Source organism: Schistocerca nitens, chromosome 5 (genome assembly GCF_023898315.1).
Source record: "Schistocerca nitens isolate TAMUIC-IGC-003100 chromosome 5, iqSchNite1.1, whole genome shotgun sequence".
Classification (NCBI taxonomy): Eukaryota; Metazoa; Arthropoda; class Insecta; order Orthoptera; family Acrididae; genus Schistocerca; species Schistocerca nitens.
In genome coordinates, this window is record NC_064618.1 from 398430835 (window position 1) to 398448521 (window position 17687).

Sequence of the window (17687 nt, forward strand, 5' to 3'; positions counted from 1 at the left end):
AAGAGTTAATTATGTGATAAAGAACTTATTCGACCACATCAGTCTTATGAGAAATAAAATTCTTCGTAAACTGTGATATAATACGCACCTGACAAGCGAAATCACTTTTGTAGGGACTCGTGGCATTTACCTTCCACTTCACAAAAATCTACCACAGATTGTTTTGTGTTATTTGTGTTATTAATCAATGGTTGAAGCTGTATCGCTACAAGACACGAAACACGATGTCTCATGGGTAAAGTGTAGGCAAATTAGTTGGAGATTGCTTCGATCTGGCGTCCTGATTGACAGCCAGTGATTACGGCCATAGCGGTATCAGCTGCCAGATAGCGACGTCAATCCGAACGCCGTCACCGTAAAAATCGTAGTCTGCGTCATTCCAGGAAAAGGGTGTGTAACGGGATACGGGAGATGACTTCTGCGGTTTACAAACTACGTACGAGGACGCCTTAGAGTCGTGGAAGCGAAAAACTCACATTGCCAATAATTCGTCTACACTGGCCGTTCAGAATGGGCATTACGACTGAACACCCACCAAATGTCAAATCCTTTCGGTAATACTGATTCTAGTGACAAAAAAAATCTCCAAACTTTTGAATTTTATGTTAGTTTGCACGCCCATCTTCCGCAGCAAACAGGAAAACCGGTAGTAATTGTTGACATGTGCCACGGATGTTCTGTTCTTTACGAATGGAATGTACTGAACGAAGGTGACTAAGTTAATGATGGTGTTTGTTTTAAGAGTTGAAACAAAAATGCTCATATTGATATTAAAAGTTGACTGTCGGTCAAAAACAGCTCGGCGAACACCGGAATTGTAGTGTCATTCAAGTGGGACGTGTCTGAACATCCGCCTCGTCGTCCACCTGGCTCCAGGAGACATCCACCTGCTGAAACTCATGACAAAGTAGCATGGCTCCCAAATCCCAACGGTTTGCATCCGACAAATAACAGCAAGACGTTGTGGCAGGCTAGCTGCAATCTCTTGTTAAGAGATACGATAAATGCTTAAATATGAATAGCAACAATACCGAAAAGTAATATAAAGGTTCAGCTTTAAGACATTCACTTCAACCATTCCAATATTTTATTTCTTGTCTCACGGAAGTTATTTTGCAGGTGACATTTTGTATTTTACTGCGAACGGTGCCTGTGCAGTGTTCTGAATACGTTGTGTCAGTCGGCGTCAGACCAGTGTTCTATGTAGCTGCAAGTGCATTAGATCAGAGCTAGGCCTAAGTGAATTCGAACATGAATAAATTGCTGGTGCTCATATGGTGAGTGCTTCCGTAACGGAGGAAAGCATCTCGAAGATTTATATCGCATATAAGGAAAGTGCAGCTGGCCGGTGTGGCCGTGCGGTTTTAGGCGCTTCAGTCTGGAACCGCGTGACCGCTACGGTCGCAGGTTCGAATCCTGCCTCGGGCATGGATGTGTGTGATGTCCTTAGGTTAGTTAGGTTTAAGTAGTTCTAAGTTCTAGGTGACTGCTGACTACAGATGTTAAGTCCCATAGTGCTCAGAGCCATTTGAACCATTTTTGAAGGAAAGTGGAAAAACATCATCCGCTAAGTCACAACACGGAGGAAGTGTCTGTTGAGTGATCGTAACAGATTGTCATTAAAGAGGATTGTGACGGAACATAAGAGGACAACAGCTACAAAAGTCCTTGTAGAATTAGACCCTGGCAGCATCAATACAACAGGAAGGGAGTTCCATAAGCAGGGAATTACAGGGAAAGACGGCATTTCAAAAACACACGAGTGATGCAAATCCCGTAACAAGAAAACATGGTGGCGAAGCCATAAAATCTGGACTATGGAGCAATGGGAGAAAGTCAATCTTGTTGCACACTGTTTCTAACTTCTGTCCAAGTTTACGTCACAAGAGTGAAAGAAGGTGGGGGTTCAGTGATGATTTGGGATGCCATATTGTGGTAGTCCACTGGTACCATGCGTACTCTGCAAGGAACCATTACCGCCAAGCATTATGTGACCATTTCGGCTGATTAGGTCCATCCCACGGTACAGTTCCCCATGGCAGTGCTGTGTTTCAAAGTGACATAACCCTTGTTCACAGCTGGTTATGTGAACAAGTGGATGAAATGTCGCGTCTCCCATGGTCACCAGAGTCACCAGATCTCAATGTTATTCAGTCTTTGAGTCTTTATGGTATACGTTGGAGAGAAGGGTGCGCGATAGCTGTTCATCTCCATCATCGTTACCTGAACACTTGCCACTACTTTGCAGGTAGAGTGGTATAAGACACCTCTGAAAGCGCACAGGAACTGTTTTTATCAATTCCTAGATGACTGGAAGTGTTTTGAATGTCAGAGGTTTTCCTACGCCGTTTTGGGCAAGCTTTTTCCATTTTTACGTGTTTTTGTCCACCCCCTGCAAGTGCTCGTTAACTCTCTTCATTTCGACAGAATTTCCGTTGTCGTACTGTGTACAGTGTATGTTCTTAAAAAGCGGGGACAGCAACCGATGTTAAAGAAATAAGGAATGAATTGGAGAGATGAGAAAGTGGCTCGAGCAGGGATCACTGCCGCATGGCTCGAGCATGCTTCGCTTCAGAGTCGAGGTCACGAGAGGGCCGCCCCGTGGCAGTCTGGTGGCGGCACGTGGCCATTTACATTGGCGATCGCATTGTCGTTGCTTCCGGCGACCACAAAGAAGGCCGCGCGCGAGCTCTGCATTCGCCAGCGCGCCTCTTCCACACAACGGCTGGCCCGCAATCTTCCACTTTGGCGACGGTGGCCAGACTTGGCGTAATAGGGCGCTATATTTAGAGGCGCTGGAGACGCTCATCTCACGGGAGGTGCTGATCCCAGCGCTCTGTACGGCTAACAGGCCAATGCACAACCAGACAGACGTACGTACTTCACTTTGACACTACTCGCTTTGTGACTGATAAATTAATGGCGTTGCCAATGTTCGTCGTCTGTGATGACATCCGCTTCAGCGTTTTCTTGGTGCCTTCCAATTACAACTGGATTTATTCTTTATCTCTTTCTCACACTGACCTAGTCACTAACGGACACCACCTATTTCCAGAACCAGCACTAAATACAAGAACGAACAATCTGGGGGAGCACGTTTACTGTTGATCAGTCTCTTTCTCGAAGCAGTATTGCTCCTCGCGTTTAAGACTTGAGTACTCGTAAATACAGAGGACTAGATAAAAAAATTGTGAAGTTATTGGGCGTAAAGCAGCTCGGCTTGAGCAGAGTTGTGCGTACAAAAGACGTAAACCTGACATTACTCTATTGAAGTAGTATTTTTCGTCACTCTTTAGTGCCTCAGGGTATCTTCCAGACCAGTGAATGGCAGGACAGTATGGGGAAGGTCAAGGGCAGTTGGGGAGATACTGTTGCCATGTCACTCCCACCCCGTGCACGGTTGGAGAACGACTGAAGACAGATCGAAACACAGTCACATGTTATTTTCGGTTCGTCAGTTGCAAACAGGATTAGTTTTGAACTGTGGTTGCGAAAACGAGGAAGGAGGAAAACCTGGAATATATGGGGCACTCACTGTTGCGTGTTTAATGTAGAACGTGACTCATTCCCATCTCTACGAGAAAGTTTTGATCGTATTGGTATGTTCATGTTCATGCGAGGATACGGGATGTCCGTAAATTATCCTTACAATTTAAGACTTAAATAACCTTAAAACTATACGAGATATTAACAAACGATTTTCAACAAGTGAGAACCCTTTTTTTTACCCTCCAGATGACACAATTTTGACGCCAAATTGAATCTGAGAACCTAGTAAAATATTTCTGGAAAGGTGGACTGGACGAGATGGTCCAATTCGATGGCCGCCACGATCTCTTGTGGGGTTTTGTAAAGGACCTGGTGTAACGAACCAAGGTTAGGAACCTACAGGACTTCAAGACATATACTCGCAATGCATTTGAATATGTCACCGTGGAGATCTTGAGTAGCACATTGTATAAGTACATAAGGAAAAGCCTCAACAAGCTATGACAAAAATTTAAAACCAATGATAATAATTATTAGCTCGGCCGCTGTAAGCGTCGATAAAGATATATTTTGCCACGCCGGAAGGCGAATAACAAATGATAAAAAAACTCCTTTCTTTTTTTGTCAATTAATAGAGAGACTCTGTCTTTAGTTCTCGAGCGCAGAAGACGTAGTTTTTGTAAGATGTGTGTGGTAGCCATTTGTATTGTCTGAATAATAATTATTATTGGAACAAAACCAAGAAGCTATACAGTTATCTTCCGCGCAATATGTAAATGTCATGTCACGAATGCAGCTTGCATATACACATATATATATATATATATATATATATATATATATATATATATATATATATATATATATATGGAAGAAGTCCGATAAATGATGATTACATTACCTACACGGTCAAGAAGAATAAATTTTGCGGCGTCGGAAGAAGAAGCACCTAACAGGAGTGTGTAGATCTCTACTACAAGGAAGTAAATTCACGTTAAAACGGACTCAAAGAAGAGAAACTATAAAAATCCTAAATTTGAGCATTAATGGGAAATAACTGATTTCTAGTAATCTCTTTATTTATGTACCCTTATTATTATCGCTATTTATATGTATATACACGTACATAAATTTGCACAACATGGAGAGAAATGGCATTCGACTAGACATTATCCATCTCATTAATGGTGCACGCACTGATGTAAATGAATGAGGAAACAAAACTTTATGAGTTATCACAAATATGAAAATCATTTCTTCATATCCTGTAATGTAACGGTACTGCACAGCTGATCGTAACTATAATATGCTATACAATGGACCAGGTTACGCGCTGTCTGGTTAACTACAGTCGTACTACACATTATTTTGCTGTTGTAATGCTTGTGTTTATGACCTGTTTAATAATTTTATGTGTATCTTGTCGTAGACAGGAATGCTAAAAATATTCCGGTAGGAACAGTTTGTATTAAAACAACTTTAACCCGTGTAAGCATTCTCCATCAAGAAACTGTACAGAACTGTTGACCAAGTTAATTAGGTATGTAACTATGTATCTTTTTAAATTATTATTTGTCTTTTTTATTGTGCCTCTGTACATGAGCATGAGGCCCGATACCAGTTCTGTATAATAAACTGTAAATTTTAAATCAGTTCTACTATGCAACCGATACTGACATTTTGGTTACTATATAGCTCCTAGAATTCATCGTGTAGTCATTATCGAAGTTAACAGAGATCGAGGCGCAGGTCAATCGAAAAAAGATTAAAAAAGTAAAAGGCCGTGACGTTGGTGAATGAACCATCGTAGAAATTGTCTGACGTTATAGAGGGAAACCACTCTTCCTAAATAATAGTCTGCTGCCATCTCTATGAGCCTTCTCGCCTTGTTCTTGAGTATCAGAGGAATGGTGGCGTGCAATAATGCGACATACTGTCATCCTACATGTGCTGTTACGCTCAGGGTCCAAATCTATGGTAATAGTGGGATCTCTGCTACAGAGACTTATAATGCGCGAAAAGTCTTCAGTTACTATGTACCATTTCTACATGATAACTCTTTATTCGTCTTCAAATAAAGTAAAACAGAACAGCAAAGGCAACAAGGAAAAGAACAGCAGGTGTTTCCTCCGGAAATCGCCCTTTGTTAGACACTTTCCCTAGACACATGGCGTTTCCGCTTTGTGAAACAGACCGAGAAAATTCGGCTCGTCTTATCGAACAATGATCTTGAGTAGTTGTAACTCAGCTTTTTACTGTTCCTCCCGCGTTTGCAACTAAATAATTTTGGAGACCGGGTCCTTCTCATCTAAAACACAAATTCGTTTGTCTTCAGCCATACACGTTTTGCCATTGCTGCAGAATCGTTAGTGGTCACATTGTTTTTTATTCCGCAATTAATGAAATTATTGGGTAGAGCTATTAGTATGCCAACTAAAAGAGAGACAGTGCAGTAACAGTGGGAAACAACATTAACATTAATTTCAGGATAAACGGTATACTAACTGATGACGCCATAGCAGTGACACCACGTGTTTGACTGAAAACAAACCAAATTATATTGCATAACGTGGGTTCGATCTCCGGGGGAAGAAGGAAAAACATTTCTATATCTTGTGCACACTATACTTATTGTAGCGATTCGAATTATCATATTATCTCCTCCTCAGTTTCTTCTTTCTCACCACGAAAACAGATTTTCAACTGAGTAGTTACTCCTACAGACTTCTACTTCAGTTGTGCAGTTGGCTTACTGTTGTCTATTAGAATTAACGACTGTAGTGGATAGACTTTATTAAAAACGAACGCCAAAAAGGAATAGCTATTTTGTGTTTTTAAATTAGGTCCCTATTTATGTGCAATACTTGACGTTGGTGGTTTGCTATGTCCTAAATGAATGTGACTGAAAGATGGAGCCGACTGGACTGAGAATCTCGGTACCAGTCAGAACCCTCTTTTCCCAGTTGCAACAGACTAAGTAAAGATGGAAGATATGTTGGAACTGTTTGCCTTTCAGATGAGTTACAGTAACATAAATCTTATTGCAAGCGATAAATCCGTGGCTGGATCACCCACTTCTCATACAGTTGTCGTCCAGTTCATCACAAGTGAATCTGGACAGCTTAAATTGGATAGATACTTAGTGGAATTGCCTCAGCACTCACACGCAGCCTTATGTTAGCCTCGCTCTGTCACAGAAAATATCTTCTCGTACCAGTGGAGACAGTGATGCCAAATCGAATGCCAACAGATTCATTTCAGTTACTCAACGTTAAACCGCCGACGAGTCCCAAGAACAGTTAATACTTAGTTATTTCCATGAAATTCAACGCCTATGTCAGACGATTTTTATTCTGCATAGAAACTGCTATTTTAAGACGTAACATGCGTAGTTCTTGTAGTAAGTTGGATACACATGGGAGCAGCTGTGTTGAACAAGAGGGCAAAAGTGCCCTGTAAAACGCACGCGCAGCCAGAAGGAGGTCAGAAAAACGGGGACGCTTCGCCGATAAAATTTTTTCCGAGCCGTTGACTCCTCTGGGAGGTGGAGTGGCGGAAGTCTTTCTCTAGCATTCAAGAAAAGGCCTTGTTGGAGCTGAGCGGAGCAAAAGAAAGACGGGGTGGCGAAGCGAACACTCGCATGGATGAGTGTTCGGTATTTTTGTCACGTACGCATTGTTACAATTCAGTGTTGAAGTATCTTCCACTGCTGATTTTTAAGATAACATCTCGTAACGGAGACACGTGTGATCTCCCATTTTTTTTACTTTTTTTGTTAAAACTTACTTTCACGTACTGTACATAGAAAAGGGCGTTGACAACGATTTCTGAGGGTTAGTTTTCATAACTGGAACATTTTAAAGAAGGACGTTAACCATGGGTGGTTTACAGAACGGAACTCTCACTCTGCAGTGGACTGTAAGCGACAGCGTATTTGCCTGACACACTAAAACTGTTTGCCAGTGCGGGATTCGAACCCAGACCTTGGAATCCAGACGAGTAATAGAGGCTTATTAGCAGCTATTGTGAAGCGTATTGGGATAGTGCGTTGCCTGTGGAACGTAAACCCACGATTTCCAGTCTCTGGCGCACAGATGTTTTTTTTATTTTTGTTTTGAATTAATTATTTGTACACACATATTGTCCGAAATACTGCATGTAACGAAAATACAAGACTACATGTGAAATATTTTGCTTCTACAATGCAACCAGCTATATACGTACGCAAGAAGTAACTGGCGCTAGCATATTAACGAAAACATTCTCCTCCTGAAAGTTCTTTTGTGAGCAGAAGAAGACTGCAAAATGAAGTAGCTTCAACATATCACGGGTTAAGAAACCAGAGAAATAACAGCTTGACTGGAGTATTTCAGTAAGAAATGAAAACTGATCTGGTATGCACGTAAAAATGGTCGACAAAGAGCGAATCTTAGGGTGTATTATATTTAATTGAACAACGTGCTGAAAAGTGATTCTTCAGCAATGTGCAATGAAACTATTCACAGCAGTTGTAAATTAATTGTCTAGTCTGTGTATGGTGTGCGGGCTGTTTTGAACTGCTTGGCTTCAGTGAGACGCTGCAGTCACAGAATTGTGCGTTCGTGTTGCGGAGAGTTGTCATACTAAGCAAATTTATTTGGCCCCTGGCTTCCTGAAGATATTCGACTCGAAAATCTGTGTTCAAAAATCTTGAAGCAACATTATGGCAGATTATGTATCACATCGTTACGCAACTGAAGTAGTACTTTGTTGCAGACATATTTGTAGCTTGAACGATCAGCAGTCGGAAAGGAAATATTGGAATCATCGTCGTATTGTCAGATCTACGAACACTTCTTTTTCATATGGCAAAATACAATACAACCAAACAGGGAATGGATGTAAGAATACTTCTTCAAGGCGTCCTACGAGAGGTAGTCATAATGTTTTAATTACCAACTAGAAAAAATAAAATTGCGTAATCATTTTTTTGTTTAGAGGTAGACGTCTACAGTCCTGTTTCGCACTGGAATATCCGCATCACAGTAACGTAGCTCGCCACTAACCGAAAAGAAAATGTCGCCGCCAAGTGACAAAATGGAGAAGGCTGCGCCATTCTTTTTTCTCCCCTAGCGGTGTGCAAAGGCACTGTGGTACGGGTGTTTCAGCGAGCACTAGAACTGCAGAGGTATACCTGTAAACAAACGAAAAATTACTTACGTAATTTTATATTTTTTCAGGCGATGAAAAACTTTATTACGGTACTAATTCTTGTACAAGAGAACATATGAGAGAGGAAGTAAAGAAGAGATGACCTAATCTTAAGTCGGAATACTGGTTTGATGCACATCGTCACGATACTCTGTCCTGTGCAAGCCTGTTTATCTCTGCATAACCATCGCAAGCTAAAAGTATTTGAACCTTCCGACTAGTCAAGTCTCGATCTCCACCTAGAATCTTTACCCACCCTATTTCCGTTAATTACCAAACTGGCGATTTCTTCATGCCTCAGGGCGTTTCCTGTCAACCGATCCCTTCGTTTTGTCCAACTGGATGTACGAATGATATTATTTTTTGCTTTTCTGTTTCAAACGTTGTTCATTTTTTACAGAGCATTCCTCAACCAAAGAGGTCATTTTAGTAATTACGAAATTAACAGCAGCAGCTGGCTGTGACTCGTGTAGCACGGCCGTTGCTCGCACGATTGAGGAAAAAGCCCAGAAGGTCTGTTGTCTGCCGGAAATATACCGGCTACAGAGCTCAACAAACCGGTCCTCGCCGTGGCACGGTGGACCCGACCTCGCTTGGCAGCGGTTCCATGTACGGGCCGGGTCCCCCGTCGGCGCGCCTGGACAGCTGGATTCCGCGTGCCTCGCAGCTGACGAGGCAACGACCACGCGCGTGGAACACGGCCAACAGGCGGTCCCCCGCGCCCTGGAGAAACTGGAAGCGTTCCAGCGAATGGCACCGACCTACGCTGGCGGCTGTGCCTCAACTCCCACGCCAGTGAGCGCTCGCCCCGGCACGGGTGATCTGCGCATGCGTCATTCCGTTCTCTTGCTGAGGAATGCTGAATGGAAGCGTGGGCCCTACACTGCGCCGAAGAATGTGACGGCGAGTGTGACACAATGAATATACCTACCGAACGTTTGAATTTGTTGCTGCGGGCGAACTGGACCCCTGTCGGTTCTGTTGCACTGTAAAAGGGTGTGCTGATAGCGAACGTATCGTTAAAAAAGTAAGTCGAGTTTAGTCACGAACGCAGTAGCCAGAGATGTGTTAAGAGGACAAGCACTCCATGGACATACGCACATGCTGCCGTTTCATTGACCACTTTTGATAGTAAAGAGATGTGGTGCATGCACCACGATTTTTCGTACAAGCACACCCCATATGACATAAATCTGCTGATCTTTTAGAACTGCAGTCTAAGATGATGCTCGTTTCTCAATAGGAATGCAAAGACAAATTGAGACTTTTTCTTTCCTTGGTCTGTTTGCAATGAAACAGCATGGATGGAGTACTATCTGATCAAATTTGGACAAAAGCCGAAATAGATCCAAGGTAGACAGTCTGTATCTGGATCCGAAATCTGCATCTACGGAGAAGAAGACCAGTGTTTTACAAGTGTGCAACCTCAGTCACTAATATGTTGAAGAAGAGTGATTTACATGACGTTGATATTCAAACCTAGGTGTAGCCGAATGAGAGTGTCTAGTTAGCACAACATTTCGATGACGTGCATCACCATCATCATGTGCTAATGAGGCCGCTGAGGTAGCAGGAATGTAACTGAGGAGTCAAAAATATACTCCATGCTTATATATCTAGGTCATGTCTGCTGTAACCATCGAAGATTTTATTGGCATCTCAGAAGCAATAGAAGCAACTGGTGAAGACAACGAGCTACGTCACCTCAGTGGAAGACACATTCCCAATAGTCAGTTTTGCACGAGTCAAATTTGTTTTGTTAAAGTTTGGCGGCCTGTATGCAGTGCATCATTACCAGGAGAACAATAAAACAGTTATAAATAGAGGAAAAGTGAGAGGGGTAGGGAAATCATCCACTGCAGCGTTACTTCACTAGATTACATCACCGTGTTACACACACATTGCTGTGTCAATGATCGCGGTTGATAATATAAAGATGTGATGTATGCACCACAGTATATTTGCCGTAACTACACAAGTATGGTCCAACTTGTGAAGATGACCAAAATTGAGAAAAAAGGACGTTGACGTCGAGATCATTACAGGAGGAACAATACGAACAACGTGTTAACTGACACAGTCATCTGATCTGTGATGAGGTGGTTCGTTGACAAGGCCGAGAGCTATGGTCTTGTGTGTATTAGCGGGATTTACTTCAAGCAGGCAGCAAATATACGTAAGACCACCGCACACACTACTTAAAGATGGCGATAAGGTAAACCGTCGAAATGTTGTGCGCGGAAAACGGAATCGGTGGCTTGGCAAGAAACGCGAAAGCACTTTACCAATCAATTATGGCGAAGAAAACTACATTCCACGAGCCCTTTTAGCAAGTATTTTCACTTTCGCCTTTGAATACTTTTTTGTGTGTGAAATATTCGAAGGTGCGACGTGATTCCGATGATAGAATGACACGAACAGTGTGGGGCCGGCTTATTTACAGCTGCAGTGAGAGCAAGAGTATCTCATCTCCCCTAGGAAAAGTCCTAGTAAAGCTATTCTTTAAATTGATGGCTATCTTAGCCTTCAAATTGCAATCTAGATGAAGGGACCAAAACGAAAATCCTCTCCTTTTACAAAAAGTGGCTCTGAGCACTATGCGACTTAACTTCTGAGGTCATGAGTCGCCTAGAACTTAGAACTAATTAAACCTAACTAACCTAAGGACAAGACACACATCCATGCCCGAGACAGGATTCGAACCTACGACCGTAGCGGTCGTTCGGTTCCAGGCTGTAGCGCCTAGAACCGCACCGCTACAAAAAGTGTAGAGACGTATTAAATTCTGTAATACGGAAATAAGGAAGGTACGGTGACGTTTCTAGACTCCATATTTTGTGGTTTCCCCCCTCGTTTGGTGATCTCCAGTCCTGACCACGTCACAGTTTTCGCAATGTCACGAGTGCAGCAGCCAGCTAACTCTTTATTGCGCTTGTCAGGTTGCTTAATGGTGATGGAGTACGTCGAACGGTAGCTGTAGTGAGATTTACAGCGCCCGTCGACTGCTTGGTGTCGCTATTCCTGTTAGATGACCGGTTTAGCAATTGTTTCAATGGAATAATAGCCATCCACTTGACTGCATGCGCGGCTGGGGCGTCTGCGAGATCAAAGAGCGTCGACAGCCGTCTCATCTCTCATCTCAAACTCACGTCGTCCGCCTGACATGCTCTAAAAATTTTACGTCTGAACCCAGGCTGGCAGCTGCGACGTTTCACACACAGCACGGAGTGTAGAAAGGGAAGAAGAAAGCACTAGTGTCCCCTCTTTGGGTTGCGGAGCTCTGTCGTTTGTTGTTGCAGAGTACAAGCCGCAAAATGGCGTCAGTAATATGGCGATGTCCTCGACACTGGGGGACCACAAATCCAAACAGTCCCAAGGTCTGAGACCGAAATAATTAATACCTAGGCAATAAGCTGGATTAGAAAAAAAAAACTGCATCCAAACATGGAGACTACCTTAGCCACGATCATGTGGATACGCAAGCACTGAAAATGGGTTGATTCGTGCGGTTTGCAAACAGTAACTTGCGATTTTCTAACAGCGATGCACCAAGTCATTGAGACGAGGATCCACCGGAAACATATTCTGAAGGAGCAAGGACTAGATGGTAGCTGCAGTGAGTGTGGGAATTAGAAGGAGATCACATCGGACATTACACATGGATTTAAAACCAGGGCATCCACAGAACATTTGAAAAGTGATGATGAAGTTGATAAAATAATCTACTACAGATTGGGACAGTGGTATCAGTCACTGAAAGATTCCTCTGTAGCAGAGAAACTGTAGCATAAAACGAAAAACTCAACATTTTCTGGAACTGCAGCATACTGATGACACATTCCTTGTAATGGAATTTATGCAATAATGGCCGATAAAGATGAGCAAATCACTTTCTCCGTAGACATCACTCTACCCAGTACCCATAATTTACAAACAAAAAGCTACCCACAATTCACTAACACAAAGCTGAGAAAGTAATGTTCCATATAGACTAAAGACTCGGAGTTTACAAATCATCTGCAACTTGAAAACAGGCAAGCAAAGGGATGTGGTAGATGAGGTAAGGGCCGTATCGAAACGGAGTGGGTACACATCGTCGCTATTGTAATATTGGACATGGATGTTGTCTCAAAATGAACTGCGGAGATCCTGCAAAATGTAACCTGCAACGTTCACCTTATTGGCATTACAAAACGCAGTTGTACTAAACTCTTGCAGAATAGTTCGTTGGATTCTCGGAGGACATAGTTAATGCAGTTATAACCTTTTCTTTAAACCATTCTCATTACATCGATACGTTGTCATAATCAGAGGACAACATTAGGGGCTTCCACTAATGCTAAGAACTGGATAAGTTATCCTAGTGTAGATTGAGTCGGAAGTAAACGCGAAAATAGCATTTTTTTTAATTCCTACGTTACCAAACGTAACGTGTAACCCAGAATGAAATTTTCACTCTGCAGCAGAGTGTGCGCTGATATGAAACTTCCTGGGAGATTGAAATTGTGTACCAGACCGAGACTGCAACTAGGGACCTTTCTCGGGCAAGTGCTCTACCAACTGAACTACCCAAGCACGACTAATGATCCGCCCTCACAGCTTCAATTCTCCCTGTACCTCGGCTCCTAAAAGTAGCCGATAGAATCATTCTAGATTTTTACATTATTTTAACTAGCCTTAAAGCAGGAAGTGTGTCTGTATGCATTCATACAACCAACGCCTTCGTTGAAACAGTTGGGAGTGGGCTGCAAGGTACATCAGTATATGCCTCACATAGAAATACAGAAAGAGAACAGAAAAAAAGGGGACTGCGAGTGATCAGGCAGTTTGCACTAACGTTTCTGAGTGTCAGAGTTGGCGTTGACTGGGAGGTAGATGGAACGTAATCGACTCCTACGAATGAAGAATCTACCTAGTTACGTAACATTTCGTGCCCAGTAGGGGAAAGATAATACGCTCGGCGACCTTCGGCGATATTCTCTTGCGCAATAAGTTAGTACCTCCTGTACAGAAGAGTGACACCGTCACAAGTGCCACACAAATGCGCAAAGGAATGCGCCCGCATTAGCCTTCAAGCTACGTATATTCACTACAGGTACTTTGAATCTGGAAACCGTGCTGTCAGATATGGTCATTAAAAACGAAAAAAAAAATCTTCGGCATTCACTGAATATTTTAGTGGTAGTCACTAGTGAGATATCAAAGGAATTTTGAAATTTCAACAGTGAGTCCTTATGGGACTAAGCAATTCACGAAAAACATTCTCATTATGACCGAATGTAATTTACAGCTAATAAATAAGCAAAAAGACCTGGATATTGTTTAATATCATTGTCAGTGACAAACCATTCACGAGTGCTGGGTGTATAGTGGTGAATGTCTGGAGTAATTTAAGTCTGGAAGACCACGTAAGCCATGTTATGGGGAAGCCAGATAAAGCACTGAGATTCATTGGAAGAATCCTAAGGAAGTGAAATTCGTCTGTAGCGGGAGGTCAGTTACGAAAGTCTCGTCCGACCTGCTCTTGAGTATAGCTCGTCACTGCGAGATCCTTAACTAAATGAATTAAGTTACTTCTGTTTCTACCTTTAATTGCTTACACCAGACGTAATTTTGGCATTGGCTAATTTTTGTTGTTGCTTTTGTGATGATATAGATTCAATGGCTTACTCTAAGTCATTTATTATCACTGTTTTCTGAAACTCGTTAGTTGAATAGTTAATGGCCTCAGCTTTACTATCGGAGTTGTTTTTACAAACAAAAGAAAAGAGTTGTCTATTTACTCATGCACCAGCATTTCCAGCTCTTTGCATTACCAAGTCGTCTGTATAAACATGGAGTCAATGTTACGGTTAGCACCATGTTTTAATTGTCCATCGAGATAGCTCTTAGCGTATCCAGATTGATATCATGTTTTCGTGTGAACCTTCTCTTAAAATGAAATTGTCAGTGATGTCACTGTACTTACGCAAAGAAAGTGGGGGTATGAGCTTTCCTTTTCTGCAGATGGTGAGTTACCATCCCGTATAATATGTAACCTTTGAACAAACCATTTTTGTGTTTTCAGCTGCCTCGGACGTCATATAACTAGACTATGAATGTGTATCCGGTAACCTGATTAATTTTCTATGGAGTAAAATAGCTAGCCTTTCGACAACAAGAAAATACAGAGGTATTGTTCTTAACGATCCGCTGGACGCAAATCGATGGAAATGAAACTACTATTACAGCCAAACACCGTACGGTGGTGTGCCAAGCGTCAAGGTCACAAACCGACGTACAGAATGAGCTAATTCCGTCGCAAAGTAAGAAGTGGAGAGCGAAATTCGTTGAAACTCTTACATGCATGAAATATTTACCGAACGTGGTTGGTGTTAGCATGTGTGGAAAGATCACTCGATTATTATAGCACAAAGGGAAGTAAAGATTATCAGCCGGCCGGTGTGGCCGAGCGGTTCTAGGCGCTTCAGTCTGGAACCGCGTGATCGCTACGGTCGCAGGTTCGAATCCTGCCTCGGGCATGGATGTGTGTGATGTCCTTAGGTTAGCTAGGTTTAAGTAGTTCTACATCCTAGGGGACTGCTGACCTCAGAAGTTAAGTCCCATAGTGCTCAGAGCCATTTGAACCAAAGATTATCATCATATGAGTATAAAAGACGCCCAGTCGAACAAAAAGCGACTTTGATGATGCTATTTGTTCTGCTTGTATAAAAATTAACTTTATAATTAGCATTCAGCGAGTCGAATGGTACGGATCAGCCACGAGGCCACCGGTTTTTTTTTTCTTTTTCTTTTTTTCCCCTCGAACCTTGTCAAGCGTGGCTAGCTGCTCGCCGGTACCACTTCCCGACACCTTTCAGTCAAGCTGTTTTGCTGGAGTTACAGCGAGTCAGCAGAACGTAAACTCACGGCACAAAACACAGGCCACATTCTCACTGATCCCTTTGGAGCTCTGTAGACGGTTTAGCACAGGAGTAACCAAACATTTTTACCTGCAGTACACTTATAAATCTCTGTTGCTACTAAATTTTTCTAATCGCCCGCTGGTTCCACAGTAATGGTAATTTACAAAGTAGGGAACTAACTTCGCTTTATGAAGTTTATAAAGCAGAGTTACAGCAAGTTAAAGCACATAAAAATAGTTACCAACGAAACATTTTAGATCAAAATTTTATGAAAACGTAGTAAAATGTTTTTTTTTTTTAAACGCCTACCGCCTTCTGTCTACTAGTAGACATTAGGTACCAGATTGACTATTACTGACTTTCGCACAAGTACCATGTGACTCCACTGCTGAGGTAAGTGGTAGATATGTGGCAGTTTGTTGTATGAAATTAGTGTAGCAAGACAGGTCGACGGGCAGACGTGACAGAATGGTAGGAAGGGGTTGTCTTGTTCGGAACGTGCTCATGACGAGTCCGTGAATAAAGCTGGGCCGTGCGTAGAGGACTGTCTTAGTGCCTCCAACAAACTGTGTATAATTCGCGGCTATTTAACATAGCATAACAGCAGTGGCCGCAGGAAAGAGACTAGTTCAGGCCTTGTCAACGAGAATCGGTTTCACACCTGACATGAACTGCTGCTTCAATGAATGTAGGGATTTTCTTATCCAGTCTCCAAGCGAACATTACAGAGGGAACGGCATGCAATGGACACTGGGAATTGGGTACCTCATGAAAGGGCGTTGACCACAGCGGCAAATATCTGCACGTTTTTGAGCCAAACAACAAGGAAACTGGATAGATTCTGGCTGGGGGCGTGTAGTGTGGTACGAAGATTCTGTCTCTTTTACAAATGATGCGAGGTGTGAAACGAACCGACGACCCAATTGGGCGTTTACCCGCAGGGTGTGGTGAGTGTCGTTCAAGCTGAAGGTGTCCATTCTTTTTTTATTTTTTGGCTTTCTGGCCGAGCCCATTCAGCCACCCAATAGTAATGTCACTTATGACGATACGAAGATAAGGACAACACCCAGTCCCCGAGCGGAGAAAATCTCCAATCTCGCCCGGAGTCGAATCCGGCCCCCTTCGTTTAGAAATCCCCTGCCCTGATCGCGCAGCTACCGGGGTGAACACCGGAGATGGTTCTTTGATGGTTTTCAGTACTGCGAATTGAGTCCACTCATTTAGGGTATGGTGATCATCAGAGACATCAAAGGACTTGGAAGAGCAGTTGAACGGAATGGACAGTATCTTGAAAGGAGGATATAAGGTGAACATCAACAAAAGCAAAACGAGGGTAATGGAATGTAGTCGAATTAAGTCGGGTGATGCTGAGGGAATTAGATTAGGAAATGAGAGGCTTAAAGTAGTAAAGGAGTTTTGCTATTTGGGGAGCAAAATTAACTGATGATGGTCGAAGTAGAGAGGATATAAAATGTAGACTGGCAATGGCAAGGAAAGCGTTTCTGAAGAAGAGGAATTTGTTAACATCGAGTATAGATTTAAGCGTCAGGAAGTCGTTTCTGAAAGAATTTGTATGGAGTGTAGCCATGTATGAAAGTGAAACATGGACGATAAATAGTTTGGACAAGAAGAGAATACAAGCTTTCGAAATGTGGTGCTACAGAAGAATGCTGAAGATTAGATGGGTAGATCACATAACTAATGAGGAGGTATTGAATAGAATAGGGGAGAAGAGGAGCTTGTGGCACAACTTGACTAGAAGAAGGGATTGGTTGGTCGGACATGTTCTGAGGCATCAAGGGATCACCAGTTTAGTATTGGAGGGCAGCGTGGAGGGTAAAAATCGTAGACGGAGACCAAGAGTTGAATACATTAAGCAGATTCAGAAGGATGTAGGTTGCAGTAAGTACTGGGAGATGAAGAAGCTTGCACAGGATAGGATAGCGTGGAGAGCTGCATCAAACCAGTCTCAGGATTGAAGACCACAACAAAAACAACGACCATTTCAACAGCCTCCGTGACCTAGTGTCTTCTTAGGCGCTCTATTGCAGCTCGGATGGGCCACTAAATGACCTGATTATAGTCCCAAAGAAAATGTCTGAA

At 42.7% G+C, this 17687-nt stretch overlaps 1 protein-coding gene across 1 annotated transcript in view; it reads right to left on the minus strand.

The window, feature by feature from the left end:
* The window catches only part of LOC126260494 (proton-coupled amino acid transporter-like protein pathetic), a 112605-nt gene that overhangs the window by 24574 nt on the left and 70344 nt on the right, over nt 1-17687 (minus strand). The window lies entirely within an intron of this gene.